We start from the raw sequence: 18,190 nt of genomic DNA, 5'->3' as shown, positions 1-18,190 counted from the left end.
ACTTGGTAAAGCTTCCTTTGTCCTGGCTGGTGGACCTTGTAATTAACCTCGCCCAGTTTTTACACCACATCGTATGGGCCTTGCCACTTGGCCAGGAACTTGCTCTCTACTGTTGGGATAAGCACTAGAGATGAGCGAATATGTTCGGAAAATGATTGCCAGTTTCAAATTAAGCACGAATATGGCACATTTGGATTTGTGATCAGAAGCACAAGCATTTTTTCTTAAAATCAGCAACATTTGGTAAAAGTGCTGGAAATGATTGTGTTGCCACTAAAGTATTTTTATCACTTTGGCTAGGATAATGGTGGTGTATGATGAGTGGGGTGGGGGACGTGTTTGATGAAGGGAGCAGGTGGGGAGAGCTCAGATGAGCGACATTCTTGTAATTTTTTTTCCCTAACTTTTGTGCTAATTGCGGCTAGCCAATCAGAGCGCAGGAACCATCCACAATGTCCACACACAAGGGCTTATGCCATTGGCTGCTTAAATCACATGTCCCTCTCTATATAAAGAGCAGACATGTTCTTTTAGCCCCATTTTGTGAGTATGACAGGTCAGAGAAGATTCCCCTGAAGCTGGTCCTGGTGGATACTGAAAGAATTTAGCTAGTTAGCTAGGTAGTTGCTTCTAAGGCAGATAGTTTAGATAGATAGGGCCCTGTGTGGCTGTGAAATCGACCTTCCAGCAGATTTCTTTTTGTGCTATTAGTGAGGTCCAGACAAAGACAGCAGGGCACATTTCAGCATAGAACTCTGTTGTGCACTGCTTCTATTAGTACTCCATGCACGAGCACACCGTTAAAAATCTATCTTTTACTGTTCTTAACGTGATGCAGCACGCCATATCTCTGTTTGTCATTTTGTGGCATTGAAATTCAGCTGCATGCAGAGCTCATGCAGAGCTCTGCATGCAGTATGTGACTAATGTAATGCAGCAGGCTAGATCTGAGTTTGAAATTTCTTGGAGCATATCTTCTATGTTATACAGGCCTCATCCACAGTAAAAAAAAATACTTTCTTCTGTTAGTAATATCATACAGCAGGCCAGATGTCAGTTTGAAATTTTTGGGTGCTAATATTGTTCTCCATACAGGGGTACATATGATAAAAATCAAAATTGGTTTTCTTACTATCGTGCGACCTAAAGCAGGCTACATTTCATCTTTAAATTCTTTGGTGCAGATGTTGTTCTCAACACAGGGGTACACATGGTAAAATCAAATTTTTTTCTATTACTACTGTGCTCCAAAAAGTAGGCCGCATCTGAGGTTGCAATTCTTTTGTGCTGAGATTCTGTTGTATCCAAGGCTTGTCCACAGTAAAAAATCTATTTTTTTCTGTTGCTACCATGCTAGATAAAGCAGGCCACATTTTATCTTTTAATTATTTTCTGCTAGCATTGTGCTCCAGCCAGAAGTCCACGATTCACAATATAAATTCTTTGTGCTAATAGCGTGATCCTGAAACCATGCCACATTTAAGCATTAGACAGTGATTGGAACAGTATTTCTTGAGTAAAGTTTGATCAGTAACTGGTGGATGAGTTACAGGTGTAGGCCTGGCACTATGAGAGCTCTGCTAAATTCAAGCAACACAAATGAAGGAGACCCAACTTGGGAGACCAAACATTTCCAAAAATTATAAGCAGATACCACTAAAGTGGCATCAATTTCTATTTTTTTTTACTCACTTAAATAGTGCCAATAATTCCACAGCGCTTTACAGACATTAGTGGCACGGTCCCAAATGGGTCTCACAGTCTAAATTTTCTATCAGTATGTCTTTGGAGTGTGGGAAGAAAAATGTTTACCTGGAGGAAACCCTTGCAAACACGGGGAAGACATATAAACTCCTTGCAGATGCTGTCCTTGGTAGGGTTGGAACCCAGGACCCCAGCGCTGCAAGGGTGCTAATGTTTTTGCGTTGACGACTCAACGTTCTTGGGGTTGAAAGTCTAACACTGCGATGCACACTGTGTGCATCACTGCTGTCGTGGGGAAAACCACTTTCAAGATTGTCTTCAAGCATGTTTTGATACTGCAGGAAGGAACTGGCAAAATTTACTTTTGTGCCGTGGATCGAACAGACTGGCAACCCAGCAGTCAGTACTATTTCTAATCCTAGCAATACGGGCAACAATCATGTTGCAGATAGTGCTGCAAGAAGGCGCTCATAAGTCGGTCTCTTTCATGAGATCTAAGTCTATAGTGTGTTGATGGAGTGATAACACTCAAGCTTGCTTCCTCCATCCTCTCCTGGCAACCACTGACAACAGAGAGGGAATCATTATCCTTTTCATCTCCTAATTGTTGTGCATCCATCACCTCTTCCTCCTCGTCCTTCTTCATTTGTTCCTGCCAGGGCAACCGCCTGTGAGATGACAGATCGGAACTTAGAGATATTGTTAACACTTCCTCATCCTCCTCTCCTTCCTCCTCTCTCACTGTGACCAACACCACCTCCTGCCACAGACTATTCAAAGTATGCTCCAGCATGTAGAGGACCGAATAGTGATGCTGATGACTGCATCATCAGCACTAACCATCTTAGCAGACATTTAGAAAATTTGCTGAATGGTGCAAAGGTCCTTCATCTGTATCCACTCCGCAAGTGTGATTTGCACCACGTCCGTATTGCATTTGCCCAGGCTATACGACATGAGATGTGGTGTCAGGGCTCATCACTGCTCCACCAGTGGTTGGCGAGGCACGCTAGTCTGAATTTTAGCACAGTGAGATTCCCAGATCAACGCATGTTGATCGAGCATGTGCCAGTTCATGCATGTAGTTGTCAAATTATTGCATTTTTTTTTTATTATATTCTGTCGTTGTTGGCAAAGAACGTGAGTTATGTCATTTTTTGCGGTCTCAAAAAAGACCCAGGTTAGGCGACTGTAGACCCGCGAACACTACTGGCCACTGCCAGAGTTGGTGCTGAGGATGCAGTGCTTGTCGTGGTTACATAACTCTGTGTCTGTGCGGGAAGCCGCAACGTAACCTCCTCATCTTCCTCCTCCTCCTCTGCTGCGCTACTTAGCTGTATGCATCTGGGTTTACACCAAGTGGGATTTACAACCTCATTGTCATCCTCTCTATTCTTCCACTCTTCGCCCTGAGAGTCACCCTCCTCCTCTTCCTGCCCTGACAGCACAGTACAGTTTGTGTGAGGCTCAGGTAACTGAGTCTCATCAGTATCACATCCACCCCCAGGGGTTAACATCTGGTAACGAAGGTTTGGATTCTGATCGAACCCTACTTCGTCCGGCCCTGGATCAAACTGAAAAAAATGTTGGGCATCACTGCACATGCTTTCCCCTTCATGCGTCTGTAAAGCTTTGGATCAGACCTCTGATGCCCCAGAATAGAATGTGTGAACAGCTCTGCAGACTCGCCCATCTGTAGTTCCCCACACTCAGTTGGGTGGTTGTAGAGTTGTGATGTGGGTGAAAATAAGGGTAATTGGGGTGCCACCTCTGAGGACTGTACTGTGTGAGATGTTAAGGTGGAGGAAGAGGAGCCAAGGCCACTTGATGCAGCACTTGCCATATACTGGAGCACGTGTTGTTTCTGGCCATCATCTACAAAGAGTACCGCTGTGTGGCTGCCAAAGAAAGGGAGTGGAGTAGCCCATCCAGTAACAGAAGTTGTCAAAATGCTGCGCAATTGCTCACTGCAGCAAAACAAACCTACTTCTCATCTCTCATATCATACCTGTCTCACAACCCTAAACAGCTATTCAGTACTTTCAATCCTCTCCTCCGTCCACCAGCTCCCCCTCCCTCTCCTCTCATCTCAGCTGAAGACTTTGCCTCATTCTTCAAGCAGAAGATTGACAATGCAAGGCAAAGCTTTTGCTTAAACTGCCCACAGCCCCTCCTCATAACTACTCAACTCTCCTCCTCCAAAACCAGCTTCTCCGCCATCACAGAAGATTATCTTTACTCTCCACATCACATCTCACTACCTGTGAACTTGACCCAATACCATCCCACCTCATTCCAAAGCTTACCACAGTTTTCATCCCAAGCCTAACACACCTCTTCAACCTGTCACTAACAACTGGTGTCTTTTCCTCATGATTCAAACATACCTCAATCACACCCATCCTCATAAAGCCCTCCTTTGACCTAAACTCTCTGTCTAGCTATCACCGCATCTCACTTCTTCCCTATGCCTCCAAACTACTGGAACAATATGTCCATTTTGAATTGTTCTCCCACCTCTCCTCCTGCTACCTCTTTGAGCACTTACAATCTGACTTCTGACCGCATCATTCCACTGAACCTGCCCTGACTAAAATCATCAATGACCTACTAACCGCCAAATCCAAGTGACACTGCTCTGTCCACCTCCTCCTGTACCTGGCATCTGCCTTCGACACAGTGGACCATTTCCTCTTACTACAGACTTCCTGATCTCTTGGTATTACAGATTTGGCCCTTTGTTGGATCTCCTTGTACCAAACAGGCAGGACATTCAGTGTCACCCTCTCCTACACCACCTCCTCATCTTGCCCCCTATGTGTTGGTGTCCCCCAAGGTTCAGTTCCAGGACCCATGCTCTTCTCCATCTATACCTTCGGCCTGGGACAGCTCATAGAGTCTCACGGCTTTCAGTATCACCTCTATGCTCATGACACACAGATCTACCTCTCTGGACCTGATATCACCTCCTTACTAACCAGAATCCGACAATGTGTGGCCTCTTTCATTTTTTTTCTCTGCTAGATTTGTAAAACTTAACATAGATAAAACCAAATTCATAATTTTTCCATCATCTCATTCATCCCCCATCCCAACTGACCTATCCATCAAAGTCAATGGCTGCCCACTCTCCCCAGTCCAGCAAGCTTGACTCTGATCTCTCCTTCAAAGCCCTACCACTTGCTGCTGACTCCAGCTCCAAAATATCTCCGGGATCCGCCCATTCCTCAACCATGAATTTACAAAAACACCTGTGCACGCCCTCATCTCCCGCCTCGACTACTGCAACCTCCTTCTCTGTGGCCTGCCTTCTACCACTCTCGCACCCCTCCAATCTATTCTAAACTGTGCTGGCTGATTAATCCACCTGTCACCCCACTATTCCCAGTCTTCTCCCCTCTGTCAATCCCTGCGCTGGCTCCCCGTTGCCCAGAAACTCCAGTTGAAAAGCCTAACTTTGGCATACAAAGCCATCCAAAACCTGTCTCCTCCATACATCTGTGAGCTAGTCTCCCTGTACTTACCTGCATATGTGGCACCCCAGGGGTCCGGTTGCCACAGTGGCTTTGCCTCCCTCAAAAGAGGTAATGCCATGCCTGGAAGCAAGCAGGGATCCCCTAGTCAGGGATACTAAACATGCAACACTTTCCTGTTCCAGACCTGCAAGGGGAGCCACTCCCCTTGGCAACTGGGATTTGGGGGCAGGTTTAGTTAGTCTTAGTGTGAGGAGTTGAAGCGGGGACGTCGAGGAGAGAGATGCTGGGGCCTGGAGCTGCGCGGCAGCTCACCCCAGAAGTACTGCACAGAAGAACCGGACACCGGAGTCCGAGGCTGCAGGTCTTCTGGCCCCATCAGACGCCCGGAGGCTCAGCAGCACCGCAGGGTCCAGCACCACCACGAGGGAGCGACGCGCCAGCAAGGCCCGAGCAGCCTGCCATACGGGTGAGTATAGAAACGTTGCACTCAGGGATGAGGGCCACCGCACAGCTACAAGTAGCAAGGCCAAAGAGTTTAGTGGAAAGGGAAGGCCTCCAACTTCACCTGGCAAGGAGGATTCTTTACTTGCTTCCAGGCTGCCCGGACTTCCACTTCTAGCCAGTAACCTAGTCCCGGCTTGTCTAATCAGCACCAGTAAAGACCCTGGGACTGCACTTCCTTGTCTCTGTGTTTCTTGCTGCGCCATCAACCCCTGCACTACAACGCCCAGCACAACCTGCAAAAACTGCCCTGGAGCTAGCTCTTCCTGTGGAGAGCCACACCATCCCTGCTGCAGTAACATCAGCTTCAGAGGACTGCTCCGCAGCAGCGGCTCCCTTTAGCCGCATTCCACAGGTGACGTCACGAACTCTATAAAAACACCATAAATCTCCTATCCCTAACCCCTTTTATTGATTGCCCTGGGTCAAGGACCGGGTCACCGCCACTGTGACATTCCCCCAGCATCTACCGGCCCGGCACCGGGTACCCCACGGCCCAGGGGGCGCGTCACATGCAACCTCCCATGCTTACAAGATCTCCTTCTCTACTTCCCTATTATCTCTTCTTGCCACAATCGCATACAAGATTTGTCCAGTACATCTCCCCTACTGTGGAACCCTCTACCCCAGCACATCAGACTCTCGCCTACCGTGGAAACCTTCAAAGGGGTCCGGTTGCCACAGTGGCTTTGCCTCCCTCAAAAGAGGTAATGCCATGCCTGGAAGCAAGCAGGGATCCCCTAGTCAGGGATACTAAACATGCAACGCTTTCCTGGCTCCAGACCAGCAAGGGGAGCCACTCCCCTTGGCAAATGGGATCTGGGGGCGGGGTTAGTTAGTCTTAGTGTGAGGAGTTGAAGCGAGGACGTCGAGGAGAGAGGAGCTGGGGACTAGAGCTGCACGGCAGCTCACCCCAGAAGTACCGCACAGAAGAACCGGACACCGGAGTCCGAGGCTGTGGGGCACCGAAGGCCCAGCAGTAGAGACTGGAGGGCAGGAGACTGCAGGTCTCCTGGCCCCATCAGACGCCCGGAGGCTCAGCACAACCTGCAATATCTACACTGCCCTGTTATTGACCGCCCTGGGGCACGGACCGGGTCACCGCCACTGTGACATTCCCCCAGCATCTACCGGCCCGGCACCGAGTACCCCACCGCCCAGGGGGCGCGTCAACTTGGCATCACGAACAGGATTCACGAAGCCCGGTATAACTGGGTCCTGTGTGTCATAGACTTTATCGAACTGTGTTATCACGTGGTTTGCCGTCCGCCGAGGGGGAAGAAAGAAGCCCCGATCCGGAACCACCTGGTAAGAGATCTTTCCGCCTGCAGAGCCTGGTATGTCAGGAGACGCCCAGGACCTGGCTGAGGTTCACTAGGGGGGAGGAAGATGCCCAACATGGAGGAGGGTTCAGCCGCAGGCGCGGCCGCTGCCACTGTGATGCCGTTATCAATGCCATACATACCGGGGGCGGCGTGGTTGCCCCAGTACTCAGGGGAGTCGCACACGCTGAACGACTTTGAGGAGAGACTGCGCAGTTTGTTTAAAGTTTACCCCCTGTCTGAGCAGCAAAAAGTCAGCATCCTCATAGGACAGCTAATCGGTGCAGCCCAGAGAGAAGTGAAGTCCTGGCCGGGCAGAGACAAAGGCACTGTAAAAGAAATACTGGCCCGATTGAAGGATAGTACCTTTGACACCCGCACATTACCCAGAGTCCAGATGAACATCTTAACATCTATGCCAGCAATGGTCAGCCCTTGCCTCAGGTGGGGTATAAAGAGGTGACCATAAAAGTTGGCAAAGTAGAATTGCCATCACAAGGAATGATTATTGTTGATATTGATCGCCGAGAAAGTCATCCCATGATAACCTTAGGCACTAATGTGATAGAAAATTGTCTTGGAGAAATTATTGCTTTGTTACAACAGCTCGCAGAGACTGCCAGTTCCAGTCAGCAGCGAGTTCTGCAGAAGGAGATCAGAGCCCTGATGAAAAGACCACAGGTAGAACTGTCTGGAGGGGAAATTGGCAGTGTCAGGATGAGTGATCCGTTCCCCATTGCAATGCCCCCTAGGAGTGAAATGTTGATATGGTGTCGAGCAGCAATTGGTCTCAGGGGTCAAGATTATCAGGCCCTGGTAGAACCCGTATACTCTGACAGTAGGCCCACCAGCTTGACAGCCAGGGGGGTGGTTGATGTCCGCAAGGGGAGAGTGCCGATCCGCATCCTGAATTGTGGGGAGAAAGAGGTCCATTTACCCAGGTATTCCACCCTTGCTAAGTTATTCACTGTCAGTAACAACTCAATAAAGACAGTGGAACCCTTGCCTCCATCCAAACCGGTGGAGGATAATGGCTCCAAGGGGCAGATGGAGGATTGGTGTCAGAAGCTACAAGTAGGCACTGACTCCACCCCTTTGCACCAAAAGCATGGAGTATACCGAGTGGTCCAAGAGTATGAGCGAGTCTTCAGCAAACACCCATTAGACTTTGGGCAGGTAAAAGGGGTTCAACATCATATCCCCACGGGAGATCATCCACCCATTAAAGAGAGGTACCGGCCTGTACCTCCAGCTCACTATCAATGTGCCAAAGGAATGTTATGGGAGATGAAGGAGGCTGGGGTGATAAAGGATAGTTGTAGCCCCTGGGCAGCTCCATTAGTTCTCGTGAGAAAGAAGAATGGTACAATGAGGATGTGTGTTGACTACAGGCAGATTAACTGCATTACACATAAGGATGCCTACCCATTACCCAGGATTGAGGAGTCAATAGCTACATTAAGATCTGCTAATTATTTCTCCACTTTGGATCTCACCAGTGGGTATTGGCAGGTTCCTGTGGCAGAGGCGGACAAAGAAAAGACCCCGTTTACAACACCAATGGGCCTCAGGGAGTTCAACTGCATGCCATTCGGGCTCTGCAACGCCCCAGGAACCTTCCAGCGGTTAATGGAGTGCTGCCTAGGACACAAGAACTTCGAAACTGTCCTGCTGTACCTGGACGACGTAATTGTCTACTCGAAGACATATGAAGACCACCTGGAGCACCTGGCCGAGGTGTTTGAAGCCCTATCTGGTTTTGGCCTGAAGGTAAAGCCGTCCAAATGCCACCTGTTGAAGCCCAAGGTGCAGTACCTAGGTCATGTGGTAAGCGCCGAAGGTGTAGCGCCAGACCCTGAAAAAGTCACCGTAATCAAGGACTGGCCAAGACCCTCCACTATTAAGGAAGTGCGGCAGTTCTTCGGGCTGGTAGGCTACTACAGAAGATTTATCAAGGGTTTCACCAAGATAGCAGCACCCATGCAGGACCTCCTGGTAGGCCAGTCCAAGAAGGCCAAGAACCCGAAACCTCCGTTCAAATGGGGTAAACCAGAAGACGAATCCTTCACCCGACTGAAGATGGCTCTGACCGGAGACGAAGTCCTGGCCTACCCCAACTATGGCCAACCCTTTATACTCCATACAGATGCCAGCAACGTGGGATTGGGAGCGGTGTTGTCCCAGGTACAGCAAGGCAGAGAGAAAGTGATTGCCTACGCCAGCAGGAAGCTCCGGCCCACGGAAAGGAACCCCGACAACTACAGTTCCTTCAAGTTGGAGTTTCTCGCCATAGTTTGGGCTGTAACAGAGCGCTTCAAGCACTATCTCGCCTCCTCCAAATTTACAGTCTTCACGGATAATAACCCTCTGACGCACCTGGAGACTGCAAAGCTTGGTGCCCTAGAGCAACGATGGATGGCCCGACTGTCTAACTACATGTTCACCATCAAGTATCGGGCGGGGCATAAAAATGCAAATGCTGATGCGCTGTCCAGGATGCCCAACTTGCCAGATGGGGGAGAAGACCCGAAAGAGCTGGAGGAGATAGAGATATCCGCTTTCCATAGTCATGGGGTGATCCAGTGCTCCCACTGTGTGAGGGACAAGCGCTCCACCAATAGAGAGGCCACGTTCAACCCATTGCCCCACCATGGATGGGCAGAAACGCAGGATAGCAACCCGGCTGTCCGCCTAGTCAAGGAGTTGCTGACGCCAGCTGACTCATACCCTGATCCAGATGCTCCACAGGAGACCTAACAGTTGTGGAAGGAGAAGGGCAAACTGTTCATCTACGAAGGAAAGCTGTGTCGAAGAAGCATCAACTCCCGGACACATGAACTGGTCTGGCAGGTGGTAGTCCCGAGGCGGGATGCGTCAATGGTCTTAGAAGCATACCACGATGGAGCAGGACACTTCGGGTGGAAGAAATTGGAAGTCCTGCTACGTGAGCGATTCTACTGGGTTGGCATGAGGAAAGCAATCGAGAGATGGTGTCGAGAATGTGGACCATGCAACCTGAGATGAAAAGACTGTGACAGCCAGAGGGCTCCCCTGCAGCCCATCATCACCAAACAGCCACTTGAACTGGTAGCCTTGGACTACGTGAAGCTAGCCCTAAGCAGGTCAGGCTATGTCTACGCTCTAACTATAGTAGACCACTACTCCCGGTTCCTGGTAGTAGTGCCAGTAAAAGACCAGACGGCTCAGACAGCAGCCAAAGCGTTCCAACAACACTTTTGTCGCCCGCACGGTTACCCTGAACGGGTGCTTACCGACCAAGGTCCAGCCTTTGAAGCAGAGGTGTTCCAGGAATTCTGTAACTTGTAAGGCTGTAAGAAAATCAGGACGACGCCGTATCATCCCCAGACCAACGGGTTGTGCGAGAAGATGAACCAGGTGGTGATAGACCTGTTGAAGACGTTGCCCTTGAAGAGCGCAGCCTGTGGCCAGAGAAGTTACCAGATTTGGTGGACCTGTATAACCAAATCCCGGTGAACTCCATCAACTGTACACCCGCTTACCTGATGAGAGCAAGACCTGGTAAGCTACCCATTGACTTGGACATGGGAGTCTTAACACCAGAGACGACATCACCAGATGCGGCTTGGGATACCGAGCGGCAGCAACAATACCGCAAAGTGCAAGAGTGTGTTGAAAGAAGTTTGTCCCAGGCAAGACAGAAGCAAGAGAAGACTTACAATCAGCACGCACCTGCCGTTCCCTTATCACCTGGAGAACAGGTACTTAAGAGAAAGAGACGACTCCACAAATTAGATGACCAGTGGGAGGTTGAGCCATACACCGTCCTACCCTCAAATTACGACAACACCAAAGTGTGCCTCATCAGCAAAGATGGAGGGGAAACTTCAGCGGCAGTCTCATGAGATTACTTGAAGATATGTCCTGAACAGTTGAAACACACAGAAGAAGATCAAGACAACTCTCAGCCCACAGAAGGAGTGGAGGAAGTGGTCCAAACAGTACTCGGAGAATTTCCCCGGTCTTAGACGCAGGTGAACAATGCAATTGTAGTACCGGTCCTTACCTTTCTCCAAGCTGCAGAAGTCCCAGAACAGCTGGAAGACCAGTCGGCCCCAGAGACAGAAGTTTCATCATCAGCAGACCAGGAGAATCAATCCTCTGCTAGCAGTGAACCTGTCGTACCCATGATGAGCCAAAGAATTCGTAGGAGGTTACCCAGCCTACCAGTGTTACCTCCGACTACCCGTAGAGTAGTTCACACTGAACCCACCACACCAGGGGTAGACACAAGGGACCAGGGTAGAGCAGTAACTACCAATGTACTACGTAGATCGACCAGGAGTACAAAAGGTCAGCTCCCTGCCCGTTGGAGAAACTAAAATGTAAAGAATTAACGTATAAGAGAACTAAAATGTATGCTGCATTTAGTTACCCGGTAAGGGTATAAAGACTTGTAGGTTATGGACGGTGAATAACCAAAGAACTTTCCATTGTAAATAGTTGCACTTATTAGAGTGCCCCCTTATTGGTTTTATGATTATAACAAATGACCTCAGAACAAAAACCCGTTTGGCGTGGCCAAAGACGTGGTCCAACACCTGGATCATCTATGTTCTGCAGCCACGCCCAGGGCCTACGTTGCGGGTTTTCGGACGGGTCCCTCATGTTGCTCAAAATTGCACCTTACTAAAGAAGAATGTTATTAACAGTGTTTTATAATGTTTTGATAACCAGTAACGTTCAAGAAATGTTAAATTCATAATCTTCTAATGTGAACTGTAATTGTTATTTGTTAATTTTGAAAGATATCCTCAGTCCGGGAGTACTGAATTAACTAGGTGGGAATGTGGCACCCCAGGGGTCCGGTTGCCACAGTGGCTTTGCCTCCTTCAAAAGAGGTAATACCATGCCTGGAAGCAAGCAGGGATCCCCTAGTCAGGGATACTAAACATGCAACGCTTTCCTGGCTCCAGACCAGCAAGGGGAGCCACTCCCCTTGGCAACTGGGATCTGGGGGCGGGGTTAGTTAGTCTTAGTGTGAGGAGTTGAAGCAAGGACGTCGAGGAGAGAGGAGCTGGGGACTAGAGCTGCACGGCAGCTCACCCCAGAAGAACCAGCACAGAAGAACCGAACACCGGAGTCCGAGGCTGTGGGGCACCGAAGGCCCAGCAGTAGAGACCGGAGGGCAGGAGACTGCAGGTCTCCTGGCCCCATCAGACACCCGGAGGCTCAGCAGCACCGCAGGGTCCAGCACCGCCACGAGGGAGCGACGCGCCAGCAAGGCCCGAGCTGCCTGCCATAGGGGTGAGCACAGAAACGTTGCACTCAGGGACGAGGGCCACCGCACAGCTACAAGTAGCAGGGCCAAAGAGTTTAGTGGAAAGGGAAGGCCTCCAACTTCACCTGGCAAGGAGAATTCTTTACTTGCTTCCAGGCTGTCCGGACTTCCACTTCTAGCCAGTACCCTAGTCCCGGCTTGTCTAATCAGCACCAGTAAAGACCCTGGGACTGCACTTCCTTGTCTCTGTGTTTCTTGCTGTGCCATCAACCCCTGCACTACAACGCCCAGCACAACCTGCAATATCTACACTTCCCTGGAGCTAGCTCTTCCTGTGGAGAGCCACATCATCCCTGCTGCAGTAACATCAGCTTCAGAGGACTGCTCCGCAGCGGCGGCTCCCTTTAGCCGCATTCCACAGGTGGCGTCACGAACTCTATAAAAACACCATAAATCCCCTATCCCTAACCCCTTTTATTGACCGCCCTGGGTCAAGGACCGGGTCACTGCCACTGTGACATTCCCCCAGCATCTACCAGCCCGGCACCGGGTACCCCAGGGCCCAGGGGGCGCGTCACATGCAACCTCCCATACTTACAAGATCTCCTTCTCTACTTCCCTATTATCTCTTCTTGCCACAATCACATACAAGATTTGTCCCGTACATCTCCCCTACTTTGGAACCCTCTACCCCAGCACATCAGACTCTCGCCTACCGTGGAAACCTTCAAAAGGAGCCTGAAGACCCACTTTTTGCACAGGGCACTAATATATTCTAGGGGGCACAAAGGAGGCATTTTACTTTGTAAGGTGCACAGTGGTGGGCATTTTTATGTGGGGCAATAAGAGGAGCACTGTTATTGTATCAAACATTAGGTGCAGTAATAGGGGCACATACAGCAGCAACGGCTCAGCCTTGGGGTATCAGCAGGATGGGGAGTTTGTGTAGGTTGGGAATAGAGGGGGGCTGTGCTGGAAATGTGAGAAGTCAAATGTGACTTTGTTGTAATCTCTGAAGACGAGTCATGGCGTGAAGTTATGTCAGTCAGGGGCAAATGGAAAAGTGACAGACCATCAGAAAGAACGTCAGCTGTAAGTCACTATCTGTAACTGTACTGCAATTTCTTATAGGTTCTGGCTCTCTAGTATCTACCACTATATGGTCACCATATGGCGGTAATATCAGCGATGGTCTTTGTATAGAGATTTTTCAGTAACATCATGGTCATCGGCTAATGTTCCCCTATACCCACAATTAGGGTGTGCCACCATACTTGTAATCAGGGTTGCCTGGTTCGGGGCCCACTCGGATGTTTCACCCCTTCCTCTCCCCTGAGCTGAACCCATAGCTACGCCTCTGATTACATCCAGTATTTTGTATGATCTACATGATTTTTAAAGAAGGCACCAAGGCATCTAGGCATGGAATGAATATGTTGGTGACATATTGCAACATCTATCTTTTTCCATTCTTCAAGATCAATTTCTGTTGGAGCCTGGATGCTGGATGGTGAGTAATGCTCAACTAGTCTCTCCAGAATTTCTCATAGGTGTTTTGGTTGCATTCAGACCAGGAGGCTTACTTGACCACTGAATCTCTTTCACCCTATTCTTCAGATATGCAACACAGATGTGTGTTTTGGAACATTGTCATGTTGGAAACGTGCACATCTACCAAGGGCTCAGAGTGATGATAGCATCTTCTCTTTCAATATAGAGCAGTACATCTGTGAATTCATTATACCATCAATAAAATGTAGCCCGCCAACACTAGCAGCACTCATGCAGCTGCCCCACATAAGGACACCACCACCAGCATTTTTCATTGCAGGCACCATGCATTTCTCTAAATGCTAAATGCATGGTGCCTACAGTGGTGGCAGCATCCTTATGAGGGGCAGCATGAGTGCTCCTGGTGTCGGTGAGCTACAGTACAGACCAAAAGTTTGGACACACCTTCTCATTTAAAGATTTTTCTGTATTTTCATGACTATGAAAATTGTACATTCACACTGAAGGCATCAAAACTATGAATTAACACATGTGGAATTATATACTTAACAAAAAAAGTGTGAAACAACTGAAAATATGTCTTATATTTTAGGTTCTTCAAAGTAGCCACCTTTTGCTTTGATGACTGCTTTGCACACTCTTGGCATTTTCTTGATGAGCTTCAAGAGGTAGTCACTGGAAATGGTCTTCCAACAATCTTAAAGGAGTTCCCAGAGATGCTTAGCACTTGTTGGCCCTTTTGTCTTCACTCTGCGGTCCAGCTCACCCCAAACCATCTCGATTGGGTTCATGTCTGGTGACTGTGGAGGCCAGGTCATCTGGCGTAGTACCCCATCACTCTCCTTCTTGGTCAAATAGCCCTTACACAGCCTGGAGGTGTGTTTGGGGTCATTGTCCTGTTGAAAAATAAATGATGGTCCAACTAAACGCAAACCGGATGGAATAGCATGCCGCTGCAAGTTGCTGTGGTAGCCATGCTGGTTCAGTATGCCTTCAATTTTGAATAAAACCCCAACAGTGTCACCAGCAAAGCACCCCCACACCATCACACCTGCTCCTCCATGCTTCACGGTGGGAACCAGGCATGTAGAGTCCAACCGTTCACCTTTTCTGCGTCGCACAAAGACACGGTGGTTGGAACCAAAGATCTCAAATTTGGACTCATCAGACCAAAGCACAGATTTCCACTGGTCTAATGTCCATTCCTTGTGTTCTTTAGCCCAAACAAGTCTCTTCTGCTTGTTGCCTGTCCTTAGCAGTGGTTTCCTAGCAGCTATTTTACCATGAAGGCCTGCTGCACAAAGTCTCCTCTTAACAGTTGTTGTAGAGATGTGTCTGATGCTAGAACTCTGTGTGGCATTGACCTGGTCTCTAATTTGAGCTGCTGTTAACCTGCGATTTCTGAGGCTGGTGACTCAGATAAACTTATCCTTAGAAGCAGAGGTGACTCTTGGTCTTCCTTTCCTGGGGCGGTCCTCATGTGAGCCAGTTTCTTTGTAGCGCTTGATGGTTTTTGCAACTGCACTTGGGGACACTTTCAAAGTTTTCCCAATTTTTCGGACTGACTGACCTTCATTTCTTAAAGTAATGATGGCCACTCGTTTTTCTTTACTTAGCTGCTTTTTTCTTGCCATAATACAAATTCTAACAGTCTACTTAGTAGGACTATCAGCTGTGTATCCACCAGACTTCTGCACAACACAACTGATGGTCCCAACCCCATTTATAAGGCAAGAAATCCCACTTATTAAACCTGACAGGGCACACCTGTGAAGTGAAAACCATTTCCGGTGACTACCTCTTGAAGCTCATCAAGAGAATGCCAAGAGTGTGCAAAGCAGTCATCAAAGCAAAAGGTGGCTACTTTGAAGAACCTAGAATATAAGACATATTTTCAGTTGTTTCACACTTTTTTGTTAAGTATATAATTCCACATGTGTTAATTCTTAGTTTTGATGCCTTCAGTGTGAATGTACAATTTTCAAAGTCATGAAAATACAGAAAAATCTTTAAATGAGAAGGTGTGTCCAAATTTTTGGTCTGTACTGTACATTGGATTGATGATCTTCAGGACGCTGGGACTGTTAACAGCTGTGGTGGATGCCATGCTCCATCACTTAATCTAGCAGGATGCAGGCTACATCCAGCGCCACATTGGGGACATCTGGCAGTGCAATAACATTACTGCATCGCACTGCCCACATCCATTTTATCTTTGGAAAGAAGAGAAAATGAAGGCTGCGGAAGAGGGAGCCTGGATATTGTGAGGAAAAGGTTTTTTTTTTGAGAGTGGCTGTGATGGACCATCATACTGCATGGGAGGCTGTGTTGGGACCATCATACAGTCAGCAGTCTTCCCCATTATTGTGGAGCCTACTGAAACAGACTAAGGGACCTTTTTAAACGCTTAGGAAGCCTTTGCAGGTGTTTTTTCTTAACTATTCCAATTTACTGAGATAATGACTTTTGTGTTTTCATTGGCTGTAAGCCATAATCATCAACATTAACAGAAATAAACACTTGAAATAGATCACTCTGCTTGTAATGACTCTATATAATATATGAGTTTCACTTTTTCTATTGACGAACTGAAATAAATTAACTTTTTGATGGTATTCTAATTTAGTGAGAAGTGTTTGCCTGCTCAGGGGCATTATTAACCCCTTTAACGACTTTGGATGTATGAGTACATCCAAGGTCGTATCCCTGAGCTATGGCGCTGAGCCCGCATGTTACCGGGCACATCTGTACATCTACTGATCTGTACAGCTGACATGTGCCCCTAACAGCTGCGGGTGGAATCGCGATCCACCCGCGTCTGTTAACATGTGAAATGCCGCTGTTAATCTCTCTGCCAGCGGCATTTAACATGGCAGCGCCGGAAGTGCGTCACTATTCCCACTCATCGGCGCCCGTGTCACATGATCGCGGGTCGCCGGTGGGTTGGTATGATAACCCGGGGTTTGAAGGAGACCCCTGTGGTTGTCATTGCCAGGATGCTATGAGCGCCACCCAGCGGTTGGCACTCATAGCAAGTGAGCAGTTTTGCTAGACACAGCAGGGCTATTGTGTGGGGAACAAAAGGAGGGTACTATTCCTGTTCAGGGCACAGAGGGGTATTATCACTGCCTAGGACACTGGCTTTAGAACTACACTATATGGTTTGTGTTGTAGTGGGGGAATGTGAGAATGGTGCTGAAAAGCAGAAAGCCAAAGACTTTTGTATGTTACATTTTGCAGGGACAAGTTATGGATGGAAGAAGAGGTCGTGGACGGGTGGTTGGGGCTGAATAATAAAAGGAAAAATGAATGGCTGCAATCAGTGAGGACATCACCGGTGAGCTCATGTACAGTATACACATATGGTTTGCAGAGCACTGGTGTAAAACTGATATTGCTGTTGTATTATCACTCTATGGTGGTAATATCAGTCCTAATATAGAATTAGTCAGCAATTTGTGTGATTTGAAATATATAATGTGCTAAATAGTTTCATTTCTGCATGTACCATCTTTTGTTCCCCTATGGATTCCGTGAGAGCATGAAGTTATGTGGCGCCACAGACAACCGAATGAGGTTTAACAAGCCTCAGACAGTTGAAGAAAGATAGGACTCTATTGCCATCTTCTGGACACACTTTGTATAGCAGCTTTATTGTGTTACCATGGGCAAGCAACAATATCTCCACATTTTGTTTTTATCTTTCCAAATCATTACTAATATATTAGGGAGCTTCTATAGCTATTTCTTAATCCATATGCAACAAAAACTAACCTGTATACTTAGAAATCAGATTATTAACATAAAAGGGCAGGGACACATCAGGTTATTCAAATATCTGATTTGTGCAAGATCACACTGACAGATATATGACAGTAGATGGTAGAATATAAGCCACATTGTAATGACCGATGTGCCAGGTAAAGGTGGAGAGCGCTGAATTTATTGCAGCACTACAAGCATTTTACTAGAAACTTGCTGAGGGATTATGTAAGTGAATATGGTGACACTACTAACTTTGTGGGAATTCATAAGGTCAGTGCAGCGCCTGGACAATTAGTGTGAACATTAGTGATGGGAAAGAACTAAAATGCTTAGGTACTCGTTACACAATTACTCATGTTCAACCCGAGTAACGAGTATAATGGAAGTCAATGGAAAACAAGCAATTTTCTGGCAACTCCCCACCGAGATCTGGAGGGGTCAAAAAATTGCTCAAATTGATGGAAACAGCGCTGAAATGACATGGGAACAGCATGGGGAAGATGCCTGGAAGCATCTAAATCCCACGTTGCTGCTGGGAACAATGTTGTCAGAGTATTACTCCACTTTTACGGACTGGTAACAAAACATACAAAATCGAAGATAAAATGTATTTTACTGTAAAGAATGTTAAGAAACATTCTTTCCAGGGT

The sequence above is a fragment of the Phyllobates terribilis genome, unplaced genomic scaffold (assembly GCF_046119375.1).
Source record: "Phyllobates terribilis strain yellow unplaced genomic scaffold, ASM4611937v1 Scaffold_2__4_contigs__length_985480577, whole genome shotgun sequence".
Classification (NCBI taxonomy): Eukaryota; Metazoa; Chordata; class Amphibia; order Anura; family Dendrobatidae; genus Phyllobates; species Phyllobates terribilis.
The sequence above is the reverse complement of the archived record's forward strand: the minus strand, read 5'-3'. Positions refer to the sequence as shown.